Source organism: Hesperophylax consimilis, chromosome 4, assembly GCF_061612785.1.
Source record: "Hesperophylax consimilis isolate HC1 chromosome 4, BYU_Hcon_1.0, whole genome shotgun sequence".
In the NCBI taxonomy this organism is placed as follows: domain Eukaryota; kingdom Metazoa; phylum Arthropoda; class Insecta; order Trichoptera; family Limnephilidae; genus Hesperophylax; species Hesperophylax consimilis.
The window spans coordinates 6916490-6943535 of record NC_142839.1 but is presented as its reverse complement, the minus strand read 5'-3'; the positions used below and the strand labels follow the sequence as shown (position 1 = coordinate 6943535).

At 38.5% G+C, this 27046-nt stretch overlaps 1 protein-coding gene and 2 non-coding genes across 3 annotated transcripts in view; all 3 read right to left on the bottom strand.

Annotated features, from left to right (window-relative positions):
- The window catches only part of LOC149424115 (NFX1-type zinc finger-containing protein 1-like), a 157035-nt gene that overhangs the window by 71461 nt on the left and 58528 nt on the right, over positions 1-27046 (bottom strand). The window lies entirely within an intron of this gene.
- LOC149424117 (5S ribosomal RNA) lies at positions 21842-21960 on the bottom strand. Its single transcript, XR_016302135.1, has one exon. It is a non-coding gene; the product is annotated as a 5S ribosomal RNA (ribosomal RNA).
- Positions 22283-22401, bottom strand: LOC149424116 (5S ribosomal RNA). The gene has a single exon (XR_016302194.1). It is a non-coding gene; the product is annotated as a 5S ribosomal RNA (ribosomal RNA).

Here is a 27046-nt window from a genome sequence, read left to right as displayed (position 1 = left end):
AATTTTGCTCCGGTGTCTACGTGAGCAGTGCCCAGGAAGTTTCCAATCCCGATGTGTAGTATAGGTCTCGCTCGGGGAAGGCCTACTTCATGTATCGAGCAAAAATCGGCTCGTGGGTGAGGGGTGTCTATTCTCCCTTGGCTGCATTGCGGGCACTTGCTTCTTACCACGCCTGGTTTACCGCAACCGTAGCATGCGAACTTCGCATCACTGGGTGTCTCCAGCTTTTTGACTGGAGGAGTGTACTTTACGTGCGCTCCTGTATCGTAGCGGGAACGGCACTCCTCGGAACGGTGCCCAAATCTGCGGCAGTTAGTGCAGCGTAGGCGGCCGTCTGTTCGGTTTTCCATCGCGCATAGTGGGACGGTCTTCGTGCTCTCGTACAGGCTTTCTTCCGCTGCACGGGCTTTTTGTAGTAGTTCGGCGAAGGTATTGATCGCTTCGCGCGGCACTCTGTCTCGTATCCGGATATTCAGTTGTCCGAATATTAGGTCTATCTGGACCTTCTCTGGATGGCTGGGCGGTGGTAGCTCCGCGAGTAACATCCGCTGCTTAGCAATGAACACATCGGTTGACGTTAATGCGTCTTGCTTGCATAAAAATATCTCTGTGTACACTTTGTACGCTGGCTTATTAGGGGCGAAAGCATGCCTGAGGAGGGTCGTTGCGCTCTCCCAGTCTCGTACTTCTCCTTTTATGCCAAGCCACCAAGCGGCGGCGTCTTTCGTAAGCAGCAGTGGTAATCCTTCCAGAGCGCTTGCGTCTTCGATGTTCTCGGCGCGCTTGAAGATGGATGCGGCAGCAATAAAACTCTCGACCGCACTCCTGTCTCTGGCACCATCGAAGCGTGCCGTACAGGTGGTGAATGTACCCGTACGTGTTGGTTCCGACTGCATCCGCTTCATGGAGTTCATTAGTTCCGCGAACTGCTCCTGCGTGAAGCAGATGCCAGCACTTTCCTTGGCCTGCATTGTGAAACGAGGACTTCGACGTGGTAGCGACGAAATTTTTGTAGATTCACTGATTTTAATTTTTTTTACTTTATGTGTCTGGCCACTAAGTTGGGCGCCAGTTTTATAACACAATTGTTGGTAAACGGTTATTTATTTAGAGTAAGTAAGTTCACAGATCACATAATATAATAAAAATAGTCACAATGTATCAATTCTAATTAATAATTATCACAACTAATTAGCTGAGGGTCTGGTTGGGGCTTTACTTATGGTAGTAGAATACTCCTTAGAGGGTCGTGCCAGAGGACGAAGCGCAACTAAGAGAGCGTACTAGCCAAGAGCGAGCTGCAGGCGAAGTGACTAATTTAGGTCGCGCAGCCGGTTATATAGCCCATTCCTTGTTGCGGGGTGAGGTTTGTGTAGCGGCTCGAGGGGGGGAGATGCGCAGAAGGCGTCGGCGCATCCGGGTTCGCTTAGGAGTGGGTGAGCAGGATGGCGCTGTACGGGGGAAAGAGATGGTGTAGTGGCTAGCGTAAAGACAGCGCGCTACAGGATTTATTATGTACATTGCAGAAGTACATTTATAACTTTACTTAGAAAACCTGTATTTGTAAGCTTTACACTTTATAGCACAGAGTTCTTAAAGCGAGGAGAGCTTTGGAGTAACTTAAGTAAAAAAAGATATGTCGTTCCACAAAATAAACATGTTACAAACTTTTTAATAAATATGTTATTTTACAAACAAAAATTAAAAGTAATTTTACAAGTCACTAATAAAATCGTTAAAATGGGTGCCGCAAAGGAAACGGAAGGCGCAGGGCGCTGGACCTGGAGAGGAATAGTCGGATGTTTATTTTTTAACTGCCATTTCTAAATTGTGGAGCAATGCATCCCTCCATCTACTTCAGAAAAGTAACACCAAAGTTCGATCCTTTTTCTGGAATACATCTTGGCTATTCAATATGTTGCTTTTTCCTATAAAAAACGAAGGTAAAACATCATTAAACGATACCAAAATGGAAAGTTCCACTCGATTTTTCTTTTTTTGCATAGAAAATTTTTGCTGGCAAACTGAATCCCAGAATAAAAATTATTATTATCTTTCTTCGTAAAACTATCTATATATTTACTACAAAAAGTAGGTACGTAGTATAACCTTTACATAAAAAATATATTATTTTAGGGGCAATGAGATACGTTCTTAAAGCAATTATAAGAACTATATTATTACTATCCCACTTTTTTTTAACCGATCGGTTCACCTGGAATAAGCTTCAACCACATATATATTATATTTATTTATTTTAATGTTTGCAGGTACTTACCTCAATGGTAATTTTAAATCCATGCGCCAAATAAAAACTGATTGAACGTCTGAAATTGAGTGGCATACAATTCAGTACAAAAATACAGAAATCAAAACAAATTACTTGTTATCATCACCCACAATTCGACAGTCAACTGATCTCGTTTTACGTCTACAAGTAGGCAGGTACATAAAAAACATACTTATAAGAACAATAACGTAAACATCGTTTTGTTTCTAAGCGTATTGCATTATTTTCGCATGTGGAAAGGAGAAGAATACAGGAGATACTTTCGCTTTTTTACTAGAATTCAGATTCCGAAGTAGAAAGTTTTCACCTGACTAGGTACTAAATCGAAGGTTTAGCCACGCGGGAACTAACGACGAACCGATTGACAGCTGACATAGCGCAATGAATTAGGAACTTCTGACTAGTAAGTGTGTTGTGTCTATCTGCGACATTAATGAATTGCGTTCTTGCAGACGGTGCGGACGGACCTGTAACTAGTAAAGAAAGGGACTCGATTACGAATAGGGAATTGGGAACTCTGTCTCGAGTGTCACTGTCTCTGTCCTGTTTCACTTATTCCCTGAGATTGACCGCTTGTCCGGACAGACTCGGTACATGGGACATAGGATTTGTGTCACGACGCGTGACGTCACAACTGAAAACGGAATAAATTCGTTAATTCCTTGACTGGGGACTCGATGAAAAGAGTCTTTTGGATTACGGCGCGGGACGCGGGATACTAGATACGCGATTTAGTGCGACAGGGCACAGTACATATAAACTTCGCGGCGCGCCGCCATAGTACCGTAATAATATTTAATTAGATTTCTATGAAACACTATAATATTTAAATCATTTAAAGTGCACATCATTATTAATTATTACCTTATTATCATAAAATAATTTAATTGTAAAATGTTTAGAAAAAAATGCCAACGATAACGAATTAAGATTCAATTCCTTTTGAAAATGAGAATAAGATCGATTGTGTTACAAGATTGAATTAATTCATGGAATCAATTCAATTAATTTTGCCCACCTCTAATTTGCACGTCTCGCGAGTGACAACCGCGCCTTGCGCTGTGCACAGGACGATACACCCGGCTTTGCACAGTTCATCCTTGGACTCCAATGAGATCATCACAGCGCCCTGGTCCAGCACATCTGACCAGCGCTACATACATTCACCTAGATCCCGCGGCATCCTCGCCGGCCAGCATCTCCCAATCAACCGCCGACCAGATCCACCGTATCTTCGGCTACCTCGTTCAGTACTGGAGCACCCGGAAGACCCATGTTCTTCACCAGTACCTGACACCTCCACGAGTCCGGTCACCAGCAAGTAGCGTCGACTCACTGAACTACACATTGATCAACACCTCACCGCCTGCATCCGGAGTCATCATCATCGTTCTTGAAGTCATCTCTCATACTGCATCTTGACTCAACAACAAATAAAACACTGTGACCTTGACAACCTCTTTTCTTGTGTCTCCTCACCAGATCCCCAAAGACCATTCCAAACGAAAAATATATTGTCATACCACAATTAAAAATAATAATAGCGATATTTTGATTTTTTTACTTTTAAACCACTTCAATAAAATTAAAGAAACATTTTATGAGGATAACTGTTTTCGAGCGATCGAGACCTGCCATAATGGCCTTTTAAATTTAAATTTAAAAACAAATGGCGACGACTATATCTGAAAAAAAGCACATCGAAAATCAACTACGCTCTTTATCGGCACTACAAAAATATACCAGTTGTATCAATGTGAAGAAAATACACACTCCCTTTTTACACGGTATCGAAATAACACGGTGCTACATTCCTTGATGTCGTACCAAATACGTGTAAATGGGTTCGTCTATTATCTGATAGTGATAGTGAATAATGTTTATTAAGTTATATTTTAAATACAATCAGAGATGTGCAAAATGGGTACCCAAATCCATTTGAAATGCAAAATGGAAATGGGTCGAAACTTTTCCATTTGAAAATGCAAAATTGTTTTTAGAAAAGCATTTCAAACGCAAAATACCTATTTTCAAAATGCAAAATGGTTTCTCACGTCATACAATTAAAATAATTATAGAATTTTTAAACAATTTTATGATTTAATAATGGACATCAATGTAGAACAAACATATTACATAATGGTAAATCCAAAAACACCACGACTACAGATTATGAAACCACAAAAAATTTTCGCGGGACTAATGTTGCCAACGTAAAAACATAGAAACTGCTATCTAACATTTAATATTACAGCGTCATGGCCCCATGTTCAGGACCTATTTGAATCAGTATTTTTTGTAATGGTATCACTCAATTGCCAGGGATCCTACCAGGGAGCAACTTGACAAATGTAAATTATCTCTCATAGCGAGGTTGAGGACCGACTGATATTTGGGGCTTATGAAAAAAAGATGAGTGGAGATAGTAGGAAGAATGTTGCAAAAAAGGCATTTAAAATGCAAAATGGTTTTTAGAAAAGCATTTAAAATGCGAAATGGAAAATACCCATTTTGCATTTCCATTTGAAATGGTTTTATTTGAAATAAAGCACATCTCTGAAAACAATAAACAACTTGACCGGTCAGTGGCTGAGTTGGCATTGTGTTTGGGTCCCACCCAGGCGTAGTGTGTTCAATTCCTCGGCTGGCTAAGTTCTCCATGGTTACAATAAGCAATATTTCCGCTAACTGTGGTTGTAGTAGTAGTTTTTCAAATATTGTCAGGTTATTCGTGTGAAATTCGAGTTCTGGTTTGCTGCTTAGCTAAGAAGTAGTTTAGATTGCAGGATCGTGTTTTGGTAGGCGCGAGCAATTGCGCCTTAAAAATCTAGTTCTGGTTTGCTGCTTAGCTAAGAAGTAGTGTAGATTGCAGGATCGTGTTTTGGAAGGCGCGAGCAATTGCGCCTTAAAATTTGAGTTCTGGTTTGCTGCTTTGCTAAGAAGTAGTGTAGATTGCAGGATCGTGTTTTGGTAGGCGCGAGCAATTGCGCCTTAAAATTAGAGTTCTGGTTTGCTGCTTAGCTAAGAAGTAGTGTAGATTGAAGGATTGTGTTTTGGTAGGCGCGAGCAATTGCGCCTTAAAATTCGAGTTCTGGTTTGCTGCTTAGCTAAGAAGTAGTGTAGATTGAAGGATTGTGTTTTGGTAGGCGCGAGCAATTGCGCCTTAAAATTAGAGTTCTGGTTTGCTGCTTAGCTAAGAAGTAGTGTAGATTGAAGGATTGTGTTTTGGTAGGCGCGAGCAATTGCGCCTTAAAATTCGAGTTCTGGTTTGCTGCTAAGCTAAGAAGTAGTGTAGATTGCAGGATCGTGTTTTGGTAGGCGCGAGCAATTGCGCCTTAAAATTCGAGTTCTGGTTTGCTGCTTAGCTAAGAAGTAGTGTAGATTGAAGGATCGTGTTTTGGTAGGCGCGAGTCGATTGCGCCTTAAAATTCGAGTTCTGGTTTGCTGCTTAGCTAAGAAGTAGTGTAGATTGCAGGATCGTGTTTTGGTAGGCGCGAGCAATTGCGCCTTAAAATTCGAGTTCTGGTTTGCTGCTTAGCTAAGAAGTAGTGTAGATTGCAGGATCGTGTTTTGGTAGGCGCGAGCAATTGCGCCTTAAAATTCGAGTTCTGGTTTGCTGCTTAGCTAAGAAGTAGTGTAGATTGCAGGATCGTGTTTTGGTAGGCGCGAGCAATTGCGCCTTAAAATTCGAGTTCTGGTTTGCTGCTTAGCTAAGAAGTAGTGTAGATTGCAGATCGTGTTTTGGTAGGCGCGAGCAATTTTTTTTTAATGTTCTTTATTCAGTAAAGTTTATACATTACAGTAAACGGGTAAATTTTTGGCCACCACACTAGGCACATGCCCGTGTTGTAGTGGTCAATTTTATGTTAAGTATAATAATACAAATTAAAAATAAGTTGAATGAAAACAAAATAATATAAAAATAAAATAAAATAATTTATACATCTAAAACAAGTATGAAGTATAAAGGAATTAAAAATAATGCAAAATATCTACATAAGTTTAAGAGATATGAATATAAAAAATAGGTGTGGAAAACAGAAAAATTTAAAATAATATAAAAAGTATATCAAAGAAAATACGTATTATTGAATTAAAAATAATACAAGGAGCATGTATCAAAAAAAGAAAAAATACAAGTACATTTGTGTAATTAAAATAGAATTAAAAATGTAGTAAAAATACAAGTACATTAAGTACAAGTGTATTTCTAAAAAAAGAATACAAATACAATATAAAATCAAAGAAAGTACTATTTGGTAAGAAAGTAGGGATAAGTTATATCTTGATGAGCGATTTGCATGTGCGTGTTATGGTAACATAGGTGTATAGATATATATCGGCAATTTTTGTGTAAATCCACGTTTGAGCTACGGCTAAGGATATGTACACAAATGTGGAATTATTGTCACAATATTTTTCGTAATAAATACTAGAGTATAAGAAACATATCAGTGGTGGTAAATATATTTTTTTTAATGATGAATATGAAAAAGAAATGTATTGTTTAGTAATATACAAGTTATTTAAATTATTTACTGGTGATATAGGTTCATATGTTCCTTAAAGAAATTTCGCCCCTTTTCAGATATCCATTTATGCACACCGGTTGCAAAGTGAGTAAGTGTTTTTGATGTTTTGATGTCGTTTTTTAACGTGTTGAATATTTTAGGTGCGATGTACGAGTATTGCCTTTGTGAAAAAGTGGTTTTTGTTACAGGAATTATGCATTTTCCGTGCTTTGAGTAGCGTGTATGTATGTCCGTTTGTGTAGAGTTTATCAATCTATTTTTCCAGACATGGATAAGAGCTATCTTGATATACAGTTGGCGAATATCAAGGGCTGTGAGTTTCTTGAAGAGTGGCTCTGATGGATGAGAGGGGGAACATTTGAAGATGACCCTTAGCAAAAGTTTTTGAACGGTCACTAGAGGGTAGAGGATGGATGCTGCACAACCTCCCCATCCTATAATGCCATACTTTGCTATCGATTGAAATAGAGCAAAATATACAGTTCTTAGAGTGTTTATATCAAGGATTGATCGTAGAGAATAAAAAATATGGCATAACTTACGGAGTCTCTTAGTTATGGAGTTAATATGGGCCTCCCAACGTAATTGGTTATCTATAATGACTCCTAGGTATTTTATTTCATTTGATGGTTTAAGATTTGGGCATGAGCAGCAATCATTGGGTGATAGTGGAGATGTGTTTAGATTTTGTGAGCAAGTGTGAATGATTAATTTGGGAAGGTTTTCTGGGAGTGTGAATTTACGGATTGAAAAGTGTATGCATTGTGTTTTTTGTACATTTAGGGTGAGGAGGTTGGAGTCTAGCCATTTTTTAATTTTGTTAATACCATAATTTGCCTTCTCTATTGATGTCTTCCATGTTTTGCTAGTGAATATGATAACCGTATCATCAGCAAAAGATATTATATTGCCATCAATGTCCAGTTTCAATAGTGAGTTCATATATATGAGAAATAGGAGCGGACCTAGAACACTTCCTTGGGGCACACCGTAGGAGATAGATAGACATTTACTTCTATATGCTCGGTTTGAGTGAATAACAGTTGTTTGCGATCTTTGTGTAAGGTAGCCTTTAAACCAATTTAGGGCAGTACCTTCTATCCCAATCTGTTGCAGTTTTTTTAGGAGAATGTGATGTGAAATAGTATCAAAGGCTTTAGATAAGTCTAGAAAGACAGCAAGAGGTTTATGACCCTTATCAAGGTTATCGGATATCAGTTTGGTGAAGGTTGCAATTGCATCATCAGTACTACGGTTTTTGCGAAAGCCATACTGGTTATTTGAAAGGATTTTATTTTCCTCAAGGAACTTAACCAGTTTTAGTTTTACTATTTTTTCAATGATTTTGGAGATTGTACTCAGTAAAGATATTGGCCTGTAACTATTTCGGGAAGATCTGTCACCTGATTTGTAAATAAAGATAATTGAGGCATGTTTAAGAGAGTTTGGGAATATACCGGATTGGAGGCTAAGGTATATAATATGCTCTAGAGGCTTGGATATAAGTATTTTTAAATGTTTTGTAAGTTTAGTAGAGATTTCATCTATTCCTGTTGAGTAATTGCGCATTAAAATTCGAGTTCTGGTTTGCTGCTTAGCCAAAAAGTAGTGTAGATTGAAGAATCGTGTTTTGGTAAGCGCGAGCAATCGCGCCTTAAAATTCGAGTTCTGGTTTGCTGCTTAGCTAAGAAGTAGTGTAGATTGCAGGATCGTGTTTTGGTAGGCGCGAGTCGATTGCGCCTTTATGTTTGAGTTCTGGTTTGCTGCTTAGCTAAGAAGTAGTGTAGATTGCAGGATCGTGTTTTGGTAGGCGCGAGCAATTGCGCCTTAAAATTTGAGTTCTGGTTTGCTGCTTAGCTAAGAAGTAGTGTAGATTGCAGGATCGTGTTTTGGTAGGCGCGAGCAATTGCGCCTTAAAATTTGAGTTCTGGTTTGCTGCTAAGCTAAGAAGTAGTGTAGATTGCAGGATCGTGTTTTGGTAGGCGCGAGCAATTGCGCCTTAAAATTCGAGTTCTGGTTTGCTGCTTAGCTAAGAAGTAGTGTAGATTGCAGGATCGTGTTTTGGTAGGCGCGAGCAATTGCGCCTTAAAATTCGAGTTCTGGTTTGCTGCTTAGCTAAGAAGTAGTGTAGATTGAAGGATCGTGTTTTGGTAGGCGCGAGTCGATTGCGCCTTTATGTTTGAGTTCTGGTTTGCTGCTTAGCTAAGAAGAAGTGTAGATTGCAGGATCGTGTTTTGGTAGGCGCGAGCAATTGCGCCTTAAAATTCGAGTTCTGGTTTGCTGCTTAGCTAAGAAGTAGTGTAGATTGAAGGATCGTGTTTTGGTAGGCGCGAGTCGATTGCGCCTTTATGTTTGAGTTCTGGTTTGCTGCTTAGCTAAGAAGTAGTGTAGATTGCAGGATCGTGTTTTGGTAGGCGCGAGCAATTGAGCCTTAAAATTTGAGTTCTGGTTTGCTGCTTAGCTAAGAAGTAGTGTAGATTGCAGGATCGTGTTTTGGTAGGCGCGAGCAATTGCGCCTTAAAATTCTAGTTCTGGTTTGCTGCTTAGCTAAGAAGTAGTGTAGATTGAAGGATCGTGTTTTGGTAGGCGCGAGTCGATTGCGCCTTTATGTTTGAGTTCTGGTTTGCTGCTTAGCTAAGAAGTAGTTTAGATTGCAGGATCGTGTTTTGGTAGGCGCGAGCAATTGCGCCTTAAAATTCTAGTTCTGGTTTGCTGCTTAGCTAAGAAGTAGTGTAGATTGAAGGATCGTGTTTTGGTAGGCGCGAGTCGATTGCGCCTTTATGTTTGAGTTCTGGTTTGCTGCTTAGCTAAGAAGTAGTGTAGATTGAAGGATCGTGTTTTGGTAGGCGCGAGTCGATTGCGCCTTTATGTTTGAGTTCTGGTTTGCTGCTTAGCTAAGAAGAAGTGTAGATTGCAGGATCGTGTTTTGGTAGGCGCGAGCAATTGCGCCTTAAAATTCTAGTTCTGGTTTGCTGCTTAGCTAAGAAGTAGTGTAGATTGAAGGATCGTGTTTTGGTAGGCGCGAGTCGATTGCGCCTTTATGTTTGAGTTCTGGTTTGCTGCTTAGCTAAGAAGTAGTTTAGATTGCAGGATCGTGTTTTGGTAGGCGCGAGCAATTGCGCCTTAAAATTCTAGTTCTGGTTTGCTGCTTAGCTAAGAAGTAGTGTAGATTGAAGGATCGTGTTTTGGTAGGCGCGAGTCGATTGCGCCTTTATGTTTGAGTTCTGGTTTACTGCTTAGCTAAGAAGTAGTGTAGATTGAAGGATCGTGTTTTGGTAGGCGCGAGCAATTGCGCCTTAAAATTCTAGTTCTGGTTTGCTGCTTAGCTAAGAAGTAGTGTAGATTGAAGGATCGTGTTTTGGTAGGCGCGAGTCGATTGCGCCTTTATGTTTGAGTTCTGGTTTACTGCTTAGCTAAGAAGTAGTGTAGATTGAAGGATCGTGTTTTGGTAGGCGCGAGCAATTGCGCCTTAAAATTCTAGTTCTGGTTTGCTGCTTAGCTAAGAAGTAGTGTAGATTGAAGGATCGTGTTTTGGTAGGCGCGAGTCGATTGCGCCTTTATGTTTGAGTTCTGGTTTACTGCTTAGCTAAGAAGTAGTGTAGATTGAAGGATCGTGTTTTGGTAGGCGCGAGCAATTGCGCCTTAAAATTCTAGTTCTGGTTTGCTGCTTAGCTAAGAAGTAGTGTAGATTGAAGGATCGTGTTTTGGTAGGCGCGAGTCGATTGCGCCTTTATGTTTGAGTTCTGGTTTACTGCTTAGCTAAGAAGTAGTGTAGATTGAAGGATCGTGTTTTGGTAGGCGCGAGCAATTGCGCCTTAAAATTCTAGTTCTGGTTTGCTGCTTAGCTAAGAAGTAGTGTAGATTGAAGGATCGTGTTTTGGTAGGCGCGAGTCGATTGCGCCTTTATGTTTGAGTTCTGGTTTACTGCTTAGCTAAGAAGTAGTGTAGATTGAAGGATCGTGTTTTGGTAGGCGCGAGCAATTGCGCCTTAAAATTCTAGTTCTGGTTTGCTGCTTAGCTAAGAAGTAGTGTAGATTGAAGGATCGTGTTTTGGTAGGCGCGAGTCGATTGCGCCTTTATGTTTGAGTTCTGGTTTGCTGCTTAGCTAAGAAGTAGTTTAGATTGCAGGATCGTGTTTTGGTAGGCGCGAGCAATTGCGCCTTAAAATTCTAGTTCTGGTTTGCTGCTTAGCTAAGAAGTAGTGTAGATTGAAGGATCGTGTTTTGGTAGGCGCGAGTCGATTGCGCCTTTATGTTTGAGTTCTGGTTTACTGCTTAGCTAAGAAGTAGTGTAGATTGAAGGATCGTGTTTTGGTAGGCGCGAGTCGATTGCGCCTTTATGTTTGAGTTCTGGTTTGCTGCTTAGCTAAGAAGTAGTTTAGATTGCAGGATCGTGTTTTGGTAGGCGCGAGCAATTGCGCCTTAAAATTCTAGTTCTGGTTTGCTGCTTAGCTAAGAAGTAGTGTAGATTGAAGGATCGTGTTTTGGTAGGCGCGAGTCGATTGCGCCTTTATGTTTGAGTTCTGGTTTGCTGCTTAGCTAAGAAGTAGTGTAGATTGCAGGATCGTGTTTTGGTAGGCGCGAGCAAATGCGCCTTAAAATTTGAGTTCTGGTTTGCTGCTTAGCTAAGAAGTAGTGTAGATTGAAGGATCGTGTTTTGGTAGGCGCGAGTCGATTGCGCCTTTATTTATTTATTTATTTATTTGGAAAAGTTGACAGCAAATCTGTAATTATATAATGATACAATAATAATATTATTAATTATGCCAATTATGAACTTTCCACTGATGAATAGTTAATGGTGTTACAATGGTGTACAATGGCATAGAGATGTTCTCTTAAATTAATTTCTTGTTTAGTTAGGAAATATTAAAAATATTAAAATAAAGGAGGGTGGGGGGGAGGAGGGGGAAATATAGGATATGGATTAAGAGGCCAAGGACGGGAATATATAGGAATTGAACTCGTTTGAGTTTTGTTGATTATTGAGTTTTTGTTTTATGTCGCGTAAAGTCGAGTTAAATATGTCAATATGGTTATAATTTAAGTTAAAAAAGTGTGTGGATCTGTAGATAAATGAGTTTTGTTTGGAATTTGTCTTACAATGAGGGAGATTAAAAGTAAGCGACTGTCTGCTGTTGCGATTGGGAACATGGAATAATAGGCGTTGAAGAAGATCAGGACTATCGATTAAATTGTGTGTAATTTTGAATAACATTACCAAATCTGCTACATTTCTTCGGAAAGTTAACGTCTGTATATTGAAAAACTTTGCAGAGTCTTCATTACTGATATGAGATCGAAAAGAGCGGAAATTAAGGTACCTTAAAAATCTATTTTGAACACTTTCAATTCTATTTTTATGTATTGCATAGCCTGGGTTCCACACTTGTGATGCGTATTCAAGGATACTACGAGCGTATGAGAAATACAGTGTTTTGAAAGTAGCAATGTCTTTGAATTGTTTACAGGAACGGATTATGAAACCCAGCATAGAAGATGCGTTAGTGACTACGTGGTCAATATGTTTATTGAAATTCAGTTTACTATCAAGTATAACCCCAAGGTCCTTAATTTCTGATTTGGTAGATAAAGGTTGATGATTAATTGAGTATTCGTGTATAAATATGTTTTTGTTTCTAGTAAAGCGTACGATGAAGCATTTGGATATATTTAATTCCAGACAATGGGCATTAACTAACATACGCGTTTAAACGTTGTAAATCCTTTTGCAGCTTGTGACAGTCTTCGATTGATTTTATAGGTGAGAAGATTTTCATGTCATCTGCATATAGGATGGTCTGCGAGTGTAAAAAGCAGTGACCAATATCATTGATATAGATATTAAATAGTAACGGTCCTAACAGGCTGCCTTGAGGAACTCCCGATGTTACAGCAACAGAGTCGGATTTAAATCCAGCAACCACTACTATTTGACTACGGTTGGAGATATAAGAAGAGAGCCAACGATAAAGATTGCCGTGAATACCAATCTTTAAAAGCTTGTTCAACAAGGTTGAATGATCGACCTTGTCAAACGCCTTACTATAGTCGGTATAGACAGTGTCCACTTGTATTCTGTTATCCAAATTATCCTGCAGGTACTCTGTGAAGGTAAAAAGATTTGTGGTTGTAGATTTACCACTAATGAAACCGTGTTGGGTCGTATTCAGGCTGGGCTTAAGAGCAGAATATAGTTGGTCATAGACTATTTTTTCAAAAATTTTGTTAAATATACAAAGTTTGGAGATTGGCCTGTAGTTTTTAACGTCTGTTTTTTTGCCATTTTTGAAAATAGGAGACACATAAGCAGATTTCCATATAACAGGGACAGTGCAATCGGTTAGGGAACGATTGAAAATTAAAGAAAGGGGTAAGGCTAGATTGTGTGCACATTGTTTGATAAAGATTGAAGGTATTTCGTCAGGACCGGCACCTTTGCGAATATCAATTTCCTTAAGGTATTTTAAGACGATTTCTTGTGTCACCTCAATATTGCTTATATTGGATGTATGGTTCCCGACGTCAGTTGGATCAAGGGTAAGTGGATCGGAGGGTTTACTGAAAACTGAACTGAAATATTTTGAAAATAAATTTGCAATTTCCGTTCCATTATTGGCTTTCAGCTCTCCAAAATACATACATTTTGGGACACCTTGGGATGCGTTAGAAGATTTGACGTGGCTCCAGAAGTTTTTAGGGTTTGAGGAAATATTGTTTTCAATATTACTCAAGAAACGGGCTTTGCTTTTCCGACATAAGTCTTTGTGCCGTTTACGAAGCAGGGAAAATGCGTCATAGTCAGCCTGGTTCTTGTGTTTTTTATATTTGCTAAAGTATTTTGATTTTTCCTTAGTTACCTTAATAAGGGCAGCACTGTACCAAGGAGGATATTTAGAGTTCCACGAAAGTTTATGAGGAATATGAAGATTTATGAGGTATTTCAAAAACGTATAGAAACCGTCAAGCGCTGGTTCTATTTGAGAGGTAGAAAAAATGGAAGCCCAGTCAGCTTGTTCAAGGGCGAAATTAATTGAATCGTAGTCTCCACGATTATATAGAAAAACTTTTCTTTTCGCATTTGTCAATGAAGGAGTTTCCTGAAATGGCACACTAATGGATAGAGCTTTATGATGTTCATCTTCGGGAACTAGCGGGTCGTCATTAGATTCGACGGAGATTAGTAGATTTGACAAAATCAGATCTAGGATATGGCCGCTTGAGTTTAGTTCACCGTTATATTGAGAGAGGTTCAGAAAATGCATACAGTCTACGAATTAATTACTAACGTGAGTAGAGTAATTACTAGCTGCATAGTGAGCAGATGGCGTAGTTTGGATCCATGAAATTTCAGGAAGATTAAAGTCACCTAAGATAATAAAAGAATCATTGGGGTTATTTGATACTACGTCTGATAACATGTTCAGGAAATTTTCGATTAAATATTGATGTTGAGTCCCTCCGGGGATGTACACGCAACATATATGGACCAAACTGTGAGGTGTAGTATTGGTGCGAATGGTGACCCAAATGTCTTCAGCACAAGAAGTCCATTCTGGTCTGGCGACGCTGATCAGCTCCTGTTTAATAGCTATCACTACACCACCGCCAAGACGCTGACCGGTGGAAGCGTAATCGCGGTCTCTACGATATACATAGTATCGAGGATCGAAAAGTTCTTCGTCTCTGATACCTTTGGTGAGCCATGATTCTGTGAGGGCAATTAAATCGTAATCGTTTGAAAAGGTATTTTGAAGGATCGTCTTAGTCTTGGTACGAAGACCTTCTGGTAATATATTGCTAAAGACATGGGGAGTATTCGAATAAATATTAGTGAGTAGGCGGTAAGTTATACATATAAATGATAACTTCAATAAGTGAGTTCGGTTATAGTGGTCATGCAGTTTTACAAAGTAAGTACATCTAACACAATAATTTCTTGGTATGGGTGCATAAAGTAGTTTAAAATAATAATGGTATAAAAATCTTGTAATACGCATCTCTGGCTCGGCTAGTGATAATATTATTCTGATGTTGATATAATTAGATGGAGGTAGATATCCATATTTGAGGTAAGAGCGGTTAATAATACTATTCAGTTTATATTTGAGTGAAATATTTGTTGACAAATGAGTATACGGTAATTTGCTTACCACGGCGGAGAATATAATTAGTGTGTGTGAGACCGCGATTGTCCGTCGAGTAGGTCTGATTGTCGGGAGTGCAGGGGGTCGCCAACATGCGGTAAAATGTATTCCAGGTTGGTTCTTGAGAAGTGTAGACTGATTTAGAAAAGAATTAGAAAGTTTGTGGGAGAGGGTGAAATGGTAGAGGGAGGGTGAGTGTAATAGGAGTGGATAAAAGGAGGGGGGAAATGTATGGGGAGACACATGAGTATATGAAAAATCCATTTTACGACGCGAAGAGAATGCAGATCGACTCGGGCTATTTTCTTTAGGTCCTCTTCCTTGAAAATTGGTATGGGAGGCGAAGTGGGATTTTTTCTCACAAATATCCTGGTGTTTTTTATCCACGTGAACTGGAATCCCTTCTCCTTGGCAATACCCTTGGCCCGAAAAAGGAGGTTTTTGTTAGAACTAGTCAGATGGTCGTTGACATAGATTTTTCTATCGTCACCAGGGTAATTCAGGTCCTTCGTGCTTATTCCTTTCCTTCGTCGAATTTCGGTGATGAATTCATTTTTACGCGAGCGGGTGGTAAATTTAACAATTATTGGTTTGATTAATTTGGAATGAAGTGGGTCTTTCGCCGAGACTCTGGTGGCGAACTCAATTTCGTTAGTTTTAAAGTTGTGTAAGCCAAGTTTGTTTGCCATCTCTGATAGAATGTTTGGAATGTTTTCATTGTTATCTTGAGGTATTCCTTTTATTTCGACATTCTGTAGTCTCATCCATTGCTCCCTTTTGTTGGAATCTTCTTGTATTTGTTTGATGGTCGATTTAAGGGAGGAAACTTCTTGTTCCAAAAAGTCTACTTTGCTCATTGACTGTTCGAAAGCTTGGAATCTATTGGAAAAGTCATCCAATTTTGAGTTGTTGAAGTCCACAGATTTTTTTCAGTTCTGACATGTCTTCCTTGACTTGCTTATTAAGTGTTTTGAGAGAGGCAAGTTCAGAAGATATTTTTTTTATTTTTACCATTACATCTTCTATTGGGTTGGTTGACGTAGCGGATGATTGGAGTGAAGTTTTGCATGCAGTGCAGCGCCAGCTTCTTCTTTTCTCGTTATTAGCCTTTCTGAATGTAGTTTCAGATGTTCCTCCGCATTCATAATGAAACTGCTTACTGCAGGAGTAACACGTGATGCCGTCGGTAATAGATAGTTGGCACTTAGAACAGTTCATGTTGAAAAGGTTGGGCACCTCTGGATTGTCGGGCACCGGCGATGAAGTGGATATATAGCTGGCACCGGCGATGAAGTGGATATATAGCTGAGTATGTATGTCTGTCAGAGCACGCACGGCACTGCACTGCCTCTAGTAGGTAGTATTAAATATGGCTACGCGGAACTGCACCTTACTGGACTTTATAATATTGGTTTCACAGCAAATTAACATCAACACTGTAGAGATTATATAAGAGTCAATTTTATGTGAGTTCACTGAAAAATTTTGCGAGGTTCAATGATACAATTTGATGTTTTAACTGTAGGAAAGCAATTATTTTAAGACAGCGAAAAATGACGTGTGTGTGACACTGTAATCTGTTATATTGTGTTCTGGTTTGCTGCTTAGCTAAGAAGTAGTGTGGATTGCAGGATCGTGTTTTGGTAGGCGCGAGCAATTGCGCCTTAAAATTCTAGTTCTGGTTTGCTGCTTAGCTAAGAAGTAGTGTAGATTGAAGGATCGTGTTTTGGTAGGCGCGAGTCGATTGCGCCTTTATGTTTGAGTTCTGGTTTGCTGCTTAGCTAAGAAGTAGTGTAGATTGCAGGATCGTGTTTTGGTAGGCGCGAGCAATTGCGCCTTAAAATTCTAGTTCTGGTTTGCTGCTTAGCTAAGAAGTAGTGTAGATTGAAGGATCGTGTTTTGGTAGGCGCGAGTCGATTGCGCCTTTATGTTTGAGTTCTGGTTTGCTGCTTAGCTAAGAAGTAGTGTAGATTGCAGGATCGTGTTTTGGTAGGCGCGAGCAATTGCGCCTTAAAATTCGAGTTCTGGTTTGCTGCTTAGCTAAGAAGTAGTGTAGATTGCAGGATCGTGTTTTGGTAGGCGCGAGCAATTGCGCCTTTAAATTCGAGTTCTGGTTTGCTGCTTAGCTAAGAAGTAGTGTAGATTGCAGGATCGTGTTTTGGTAGGCGCGAGTCGATTGCGCCTTTATGTTTGAGTTCTGGTTTGCTGCTTAGCTAAGAAGTAGTGTAGATTGCAGGATCGTGTTTTGGTAGGCGCGAGCAATTGCGCCTTAAAATTCGAGTTCTGGTTTGCTGCTTAGCTAAGAAGTAGTGTAGATTGAAGGATCGTGTTTTGGTAGGCGCGAGTCGATTGCGCCTTTATGTTTGAGTTCTGGTTTGCTGCTTAGCTAAGAAGTAGTGTAGATTGAAGGATCGTGTTTTGGTAGGCGCGAGTCGATTGCGCCTTTATGTTTGAGTTCTGGTTTGCTGCTTAGCTAAGAAGTAGTGTTGATTGAAGGATCGTGTTTTGGTAGGCGCGAGTCGATTGCGCCTTTATGTTTGAGTTCTGGTTTGCTGCTTAGCTAAGAAGTAGTGTAGATTGCAGGATCGTGTTTTGGTAGGCGCGAGCAATTGCGCCTTAAAATTTGAGTTCTGGTTTGCTGCTTAGCTAAGAAGTAGTGTAGATTGCAGGATCGTGTTTTGGTAGGCGCGAGCAATTGCGCCTTAAAATTCGAGTTCTGGTTTGCTGCTTAGCTAAGAAGTAGTGTAGATTGCAGGATCGTGTTTTGGTAGGCGCGAGCATTTGCGCCTTAAAATTCGAGTTCTGGTTTGCTGCTTAGCTAAGAAGTAGTGTAGATTGCAGGATCGTGTTTTGGTAGGCGCGAGCATTTGCGCCTTAAAATTTGAGTTCTGGTTTGCTGCTTAGCTAAGAAGTAGTGTAGATTGCAGGATCGTGTTTTGGTAGGCGCGAGCAATTGCGCCTTAAAATTCGAGTTCTGGTTTGCTGCTTAGCTAAGAAGTAGTGTAGATTGCAGGATCGTGTTTTGGGAGGCGCGAGCAATTGTGCCTGAAAATTCGAGTTCTGGTTTGCTGCTTAGCTAAGAAGTAGTGTAGATTGCAGGATCGTGTTTTGGTAGGCGCGAGCAATTGCGCCTTAAAATTTGAGTTCTGGTTTGCTGCTTAGCTAAGAAGTAGTGTAGATTGCAGGATCGTGTTTTGGTAGGCGCGAGCAATTGCGCCTTAAAATTCGAGTTCTGGTTTGCTGCTTAGCTAAGAAGTAGTGTAGATTGCAGGATCGTGTTTTGGTAGGCGCGAGCATTTGCGCCTTAAAATTCGAGTTCTGGTTTGCTGCTTAGCTAAGAAGTAGTGTAGATTGCAGGATCGTGTTTTGGTAGGCGCGAGCATTTGCGCCTTAAAATTTGAGTTCTGGTTTGCTGCTTAGCTAAGAAGTAGTGTAGATTGCAGGATCGTGTTTTGGTAGGCGCGAGCAATTGCGCCTTAAAATTCGAGTTCTGGTTTGCTGCTTAGCTAAGAAGTAGTGTAGATTGCAGGATCGTGTTTTGGGAGGCGCGAGCAATTGTGCCTGAAAATTCGAGTTCTGGTTTGCTGCTTAGCTAAGAAGTAGTGTAGATTGCAGGATCGTGTTTTGGTAGGCGCGAGCAATTGCGCCTTAAAATTTGAGTTCTGGTTTGCTGCTTAGCTAAGAAGTAGTGTAGATTGCAGGATCGTGTTTTGGTAGGCGCGAGCAATTGCGCCTTAAAATTCGAGTTCTGGTTTGCTGCTTAGCTAAGAAGTAGTGTAGATTGCAGGATCGTGTTTTGGTAGGCGCGAGCAATTGCGCCTTAAAATTTGAGTTCTGGTTTGCTGCTTAGCTAAGAAGTAGTGTAGATTGCAGGATCGTGTTTTGGTAGGCGCGAGCAATTGCGCCTTAAAATTCGAGTTCTGGTTTGCTGCTTAGCTAAGAAGTAGTGTAGATTGCAGGATCGTGTTTTGGTAGGCGCGAGCAATTGCGCCTTAAAATTCGAGTTCTGGTTTGCTGCTTAGCTAAGAAGTAGTGTAGATTGCAGGATCGTGTTTTGGGAGGCGCGAGCAATTGTGCCTGAAAATTCGAGTTCTGGTTTGCTGCTTAGCTAAGAAGTAGTGTAGATTGCAGGATCGTGTTTTGGGAGGCGCGAGTCGATTGCGCCTTTAAGTTCGAGTCCGAAATCCTGATTCTCAACCAGGGTCCTCTGGAATAAAAAGGCAATCCACAATAGTTGGTGCTTTTGAAGTGCAAAAGCGTGCCAAAACGGAAAAAGAGGAATTTGTGCTTGGCACTGTAAAAATGTGTGTTGAAAGCAAACATTCCGTTGAATAAACTATATCATCCAGCTGTTCGCAGTTACATGGAAAAATAATTGAGTTTTTAACACTGTATTTTTTTTTGCGAAATTAATGCGAAATTTTCTATTTTGAGTTTTTTTAAATGCGAAATCACGATTTTTTATTTGCGAAATTTACGTACCCCCAGTCATTATGTATAAAACAAATAAGCAGTATATTGTCTACATCCTGCACAGTTTCTGTGTTTTTAGATATTTATTGAAATTGTAACGGGTTTCGTTACATTTTAAGTACAATTTGGCGTATATTTCAATTTTGTACATCTCAGGCATTTTTTGTATGACCGATGAGTATTCCCCTTTATATGTGGAATGCCTACGTGTCTCATCTCTAAAGCGTGGTGCCCAACCTCTGAGGCGTTATGCCAGGGCCACCGACAGCTAATTTGGGCCCCAAGTCTAGTAGACTATACCGGGCCCCCTCCCCACAACTTACCGGTGGGGGGGGTGAGATAAAAATTAATAAGTTCATGCTTACCTGCTACTGCTAGGAATACTACTTCACTACCTTTTCTTATACCATTATACCAATCATTCGAATTTAGCATAATTATTCAATGGAAATGTTTTAAAAGTTATGGTGAATACTCAAAATAAAATACTTGTGTTTCTTGTTTGTGTGTATTTACATATTCTTCGTTAATCAAGATATCTTGAGGTTAAATTAAATTATTAAATTTGAAAGACAGAAAACTGGTAACAAAAATAAATAATAAATTTTCAAAACCAATGGAAAATAAATTAGGAGTACCGCAGTGATCGATCCTTGGACCCCTATTGTTCATACTTTATAAGTCTATATTAATGACATGGTGAAAATATTTTAAAAATAATTAAAATGTTAAAGTAACTTAATTGGTTAACCGTGAAATAAATACTGACCTTGAACACGTTGATATTTATTCACAAAATATTAAACAACATGTTACCAAAATACTTCTCAAATAAAATCGTATACATTAAGGACCTTCACTGTCATTACACAAGGACTAGCAAGGAAATGAGATTTAACAAAAAGGACAAAACGAATACGCAAAACAGTTTGCTGTACAAAGGAATTAAGTTATATAACACACTACCAGAAACTCTAAAGTCCTCACCAATTGAAAAGTTCAAGATGTATTGTAGGAGCTACATAAAACAAGAAAAAATATAGTGAATTTGAAATATTATAATTAATTAACTGCAATATGAAATATTATAATTAATTAGAAATTGGTAACCTTAAATGTACAAATTACTAAAATAAAATTCAAATAAAAAATATATATTATAACAACACAGATACGTTAGTAATGGAATACTAAATTGGAATATTTTTAAAATTATAGTAAAAACTCCACAAACTATAAAAAAAATAATTAATTAATAATGAGACTATGCGCAGCACATGGCGAATATAATGCTAGTGGGTTATCAGCTAAGATTCTGCTCTGCACACCTTTGTATATCCCACTCATATTAGACGCATTGTCGTATCCTTGTCCCCTGCAGTTCTTAAGTAGAATATCGTGCTCTTTAAGTGTAGACTGTATTAAATCTGCGATTGCTTCTCCTGTCTTCTTACTGCAGTCGACAAACTTGAAAAACCTCTCGTTAATTTTGTGAACGTTTTCTTCTCCTTCAAGGCAACGAGTAACATATCGGAAAATAAACACGGTTTGTTCAATATGTGCCGAGTCAAGAGTTGAGTCAACTATGACAGAGAAGTATTTTGCCTCATTGATTTCCTTTACAATTGTCTGGACAACTTTGTTTGCACAGCTCAAAATAAACTCATTTTGAATTTCCATTGAAAGGTAATGAACTTGGAGTCGTTTTTTTCTGCCTGCGATTGTTGTACTTTTGTCAAATGATCGTGCAAAATAGAATCGTAGTGGGCGATAAGCTCTAATATTCCTAGAAAGTTTCCATTTCTAGGGTCACCAACCAAATTTGAGTCTCCTCTTAAAGGCAGCCCTCTTTCATGCAGAATCCTTTTTAAAATACCGGGCAGCTTCTTTTTCAATAGCTTCTGTGAGGTGAGTTTTTACATCTGGTTTGTTCTTAAGTAAGCTATTTTCTAAGTTTCGTCACTGAATGTTTTTTTTAATTTTTTAATTTTTTTTTTTTTTGAAGTGAAACTTCTTTACGCGCGTCATGCAATTTCGAGGAGTAAAACCAACTCATGACCGAAACGAAAATGCGGGACCGATTAAAGTTCATTTGATGTAGTAAAAGTTTTGAAGTAAAATATAAATGCTTCTTAGCTCATCTCGACAACTGGCGTTGGTGGTGTAATGGTCAGCATAGTTGCTTTCGAAGCAGTTGATCCGAGTTCGATTCTCGGCCATGGAATATTATTTTTTTTGTTTTTAAGGAATTTTTTTTTTTTAATGGTTGACCATAATATCAATCCACTAAGTAATATTTTAGGCCTGTAGCATAATTGAAAAGTTAAAGAATGATATAAAATTTTTTATGATGTTAACGATAAAAAAATGAAAAAAAACATAAAATTAAAATAAAAAATGGGCCAACGGCACGCGGTGTTCCCAAGCGGTCACCCATCCAAGTACTGACCGCGCCCAATGTTGCTTAACTTCGGTGATCGGACGAGAACCGGTGTGTTCAAAATGGTATGGTCGTTGGCAAAAGTTAAACAATATTAATTTCTATTCTACCTGCCAATAAATATATGAAAATTAGTATAAAAAAGCCCTAATAATATTGAAAAAATTAGCAAGGTGTGTGCGAGGTTGATAAAAATAATCATTACATACGCGCTTGAAAAAGATCGTAATTACATTAATAAGTTTGTAGGAATTTTTTTTTTCAATGGTTGACCATAATATCAATCCACTAAGTAATATTTTAGGCCTGTAGCATACTTGAAAAGTTAAAGAATTTTATGATATTATTAATTATAGTAATGATAAAAAAATAAAAAAAACATGAAATTAAAATAAAAAATAGGCCAACGGCACGCGGTGTTCCCAAGCGGTCACCCATCCAAGTACTGACCGCGCCCAATGTTGCTTAACTTCGGTGATCGGACGAGAACCGGTGTGTTCAACATGGTATGGTCGTTGGCAAACGCTAAACAATATTAATTTCTACTCTACCTGCCAATAAATATATGAAAATTAGTATAAAAAAGCCCTAATAATACTGAAAACATTAGCAAGGTGTAAATATTATATACCTAGTTTAACTCACTCTCCTAACTCATCTTCGCTGTCTACAGGCAGAGCGCACGACTGTGGTCGTGAAGAACCGAGGTTCGATCCCCGCTTTAACTAATTTTTTTTTTCTTTTTTTATAACTTTTAATTTTTTTTATCACATGCTACTTATAAATATGTCAATAGACAGAAAAAAAGAGAGAATGAAATGAAAAGAGAGAGAGAGAAGAATACTAGAAGTTTCACTTCTGTCTTGCGTAGGCTTGACACACCCATTTTTTATTTTTTTTTTATGTGACACCTCACAAGAGTGGCCTTGAAGAGGCTCGGATTATAGGAGGGAGGAAAAACAGATGCCGGTAGCTCGAATGTAGCATGATTTGTGATTTGCACTTTTTTCGTGGGGGTTCAGTTTGTCATGAACCCTCTTCCAAGAGTATTTATCTCCACTATATCCCTCAGGGCATGCCAATACAGATCTCATTGCCAATGGCAACTTACTAAATAAACGGCATGGAAAGCAAAACAAAGCATTTTTAATTTCACTCCAAGCCAACCAATCTCTTTTAACTTGTTCCCCATTCTTTAATGTGCAATATAAAGCTGAGGGAGGGAAATAGTTCCCATCAAAGTCAGTAGGAAAACAGATTGGGAGTTTAAAAAATGTGCCATTGAGAATAGCTTCATTCACATCTTGTATTTGAAAATTCAAATGTTCGTTTACGCCAATATCATACAATAGAGGTGAAGGCGAAGGTCGTTGTCAGGGTTTTGTGAGATATTCACTTCAAATTCAGATTTATCAATAATTACATTTTCATGGCAAGAAGATGGGAGAGTTTCGTCTGAAACACAACTGAGTATGTTATCAGGCTCCAGCTGGGCGTTAGAATTTGTAAACGATTGGCTTGTGCTAGAACTAGAACAGGAAGAACTTTTAATAAAAAAACTATCACATGTTTTCTGACCTTTTCTTGACAACGTTTCTCTGTTCTCCATCTCCTTTCTTTTCAAGACCCCTGACTTGTGCTGATAGCGATAGCTCATTATTAGTGTTATATGAATGAGTCGCTTCGTTCTTCACTTAAAACTTCACAATGACACAACGCCACAACGATCACTTTACTTCAAACAGTTCAAACGAAACACTACTTAACCTGACTAAACCATAAAACCATAGCAAACTCAGCGCGCAGCGATTCCGCTATGACTGTCGCCGACGGATTGCCGACGCGACGGTCTGCCGATCGGGTCGGTAGGACCCGGGGGTGAGTATGAGCGGGGGCGCGGCGGGCGGCTGCATCGCCCCTCCCACAGCGGGCCGGCCGGCATGGCGTGCTTGTAGCTTGAGCTGTGAGTGGCACGCTCTGAGAGCGTGTTCACACACATGCGTGGGATGACGTAATTCAGCATATCGCTCGCCATATATTCCAATTTGGAATGTACGGTGAACGTAATGCCGAAATACGCTATCCCTCGCATATTATAGCTGTGTGCTGTGTGTGAACACGCTCTGACAGTTGGGCCTACGGAGCGTGCGGGCCTGGGCGCCCGGCCCACGTCCGTTCCTAGTGTCATTGGCATTTTTTAGTAAAATATCCGGGCCCCGTCCCGGGCCCCCCTTAGGCCCGGGCCCCAAGTTTCAGACTTGGCTAACGTGCCCTCTCGGCGGCCCTGCGTTATGCCCCACCGTGGGAAACACTGATCTACTGTATCCAATTGGATATTATGATTGTGCCTATCCTCAGTTGCAGTTCAGCGTACCTACTTGATGCGGTAATGATACTAGTTCTTCAGGCAGTTGAAAGCTGTTGGCGTGTATGCGTTTTGGATGTACTGTTTCCAATTTGATATTATATAATTTGTTATTGTGCCCATCCACGGTTGCATTTAAGTGTACCTACTTGATCCGGTAATGATTCTTGATCTTGAGGGAGTTAAAAATCCGGCTCAGTGTCTTTTTCTATTCCTTGGTTCCATAACTGAGCATGTGTTATGTTGAATGCAGCTAGATAAATGCAAAAGATCAATCAATAGTTGACAATAGGAAAATTAATTTGTAACAGTGTAAAAAAAGTCACTATAAGGTAAATTTTCACCTTATTTATTATTAATTATATTATTTATTTTCACCTTTACCACACATCTCCATACTCAGGACATTTTCTTGTCACCAAGATGTCACCAGGATTTGAAGTCGGGAATTGAAGCTCTCCATGTATAATATGAATAAAAATGCTAGTAAATATAAGAAGATATTTATTTATTACACTGAAAAACATCGTCTTATAACATTTTTTCTGAAAAACTTGAATTAATGCTAATGCTTAAAGGAAGGGCAAATTATTTATAGAAACAAAATTTGTTAAACTTTTAGAATCGCTTGCCACGCTCAATGCGAATACGTCAAACAAGAAAAAATTGCAAAAAAAGGAATAAATGGAGTATCACAAAAATGCAGTTTTTAATGCAGTATTTTCCATTCCCAGAATGTAATGACTTATGAAGTAATTCAGTTGAATCAAAGTGTTATTTCTAAAAAAATAATCGTACTAAGCACGGCCAGCAATCCAAACAGATTACTGAAAATATTAATACATTTCAATTATTTGTTTAATTATCAAGGCATAGGAGTAGTAGCTGCCAAAATGGTGTTCAACATCTTCCAATGTAATTTATGAATGTACTCATTTATCAAGTAAACTTCTTACTAGCCCCTTTGGTACATTTTGAGTTTTAAACAATTGAACGAAAAATTAATAAAGGTTTATGAAAGTCATCATTCAAGGCAAATATTGTTTTTTTAATTATCCTTTGAAGATACAGGTAAAGAAAATACTAAGGCCAATAATAAAGTAACAAACATGTCCAACAAGTCATTGTGCTTGGGAGGATATAGGTAAACAAGAGACCTACTAAAGTAATAAAACATGTCCAACCAGCCATTGTGCTTGGGAGGATATAGGTAAACAAGAGACCTATTAAAGTAATAAAGAAAAAAAACATGTCCAACCAGCCATTGTGCTTGGGAGAATATAGGTAAACAAGAGACCTATTAAAGTAATAAAGAAAAAAAACATGTCCAACCAGCCATTGTGCTTGGGAGGATATAGGTAAACAAGAAACCTTCTAAAGTAATAAAGAAAAAAAAACATGTCCAACCAGCCATTGTGCTTGGCAGGATATAGGTAAACAAGAGACCTACTAAAGTAATAAAGAAAAAACATGTCCAACCAGCCATTGTGCTTGTGAGGATATACATATTATAGGTTAACAAGAGACCTATAAAAATAACAAAGAAAAAAAAAGTTCAACCAGCCATTGCGACTGGGAGAATATGGATAAACTTTTCAAATTTTTTTTACTCTTTTATACACCAGTAAGGCTTTTACATAGAGTAAATACATGAAATGCTTACAATCTTTTGTACTTGTTTTAGTAATAAACAATGGCTGCGTGCAATAATTACTTAGGAAAAACATAATACAAAACTATCAGAAATAATATTTTGACATGAAAAAATCGTTAATAAGTTAATAATGTCGATATCATGTGTAAAAAAAAGGAAAATATGTGTCCAACCAGGCTTTGTGTCTGGGAGGATATAGGTAATCATTGAAATCGGTAATCATTGAAATAGTGACAATCTTAACAACAAAATGATCTCTATTTTCTAACATTAAAAAACTATTTTCCTTTTATTATACCTAAGGCGCATGTAAGTTTTTTTCTTGTAAGTAACTTATGACAGAATTATCAATGTAAACGATATTGTAAGTTATTGTTCATAAGTGGTGCGAGTTTATGACAAGCTCTATCACGTGCAGGCAAACTTACAGCCTTCTCACAGCTTATGAAATTAGTTTGATAAGTTGAGACGCTAACCGTCAGAAATGGCACCTAAACGCGCCGATGCGTGATGCTAAAAATTAAAAGATAAATTTTCGTAGCATTAGGATATGTATGTAATTATCTCCCAAAAACAATATAAAAAATAACCCTTAATAAACCCAAATAATAATTTCGAAAATGAATTTAAATGGAAAGAAATTTTTCCGATTCCAAAAATCAAAGAGATATCATATTTATTTTTCAGCTGAAAATGAGCATTGATCTTTTTGATTAGTGGTCTAATCCTTTCTAACCTCAATGATTCTGTGTCTAACATGCCGTATGTGAATACGGTTGCTGTCATCTGGATAAAATAAAAGAACTGTGATTGGTCCTCCATATTCTTAATTTAAAATTAGACATTAATGAAATGAAATTTTCTGGAGAATTTTTTCTTACAAGCCAATTCAGATTTTTTAATTATTTTTTTTTAATTTAATATTTGAAAAAAATATTTTTTTTACATGGATAAATACAGGATATTTACAAGATATAAAAACAATAGAAATTAAAGTAGTCTTTCCTCACCATAAAGAGAAAATGCTCTTGTGTTTGGTGAGGGATTAATTAAATTACAATTAGTAAATTTACAACACCTTCTCTTATCTTTATTGACAAAATTTGCTTTAATTATGTCAGCAGCAATTTATTGTTGACAGGAAGC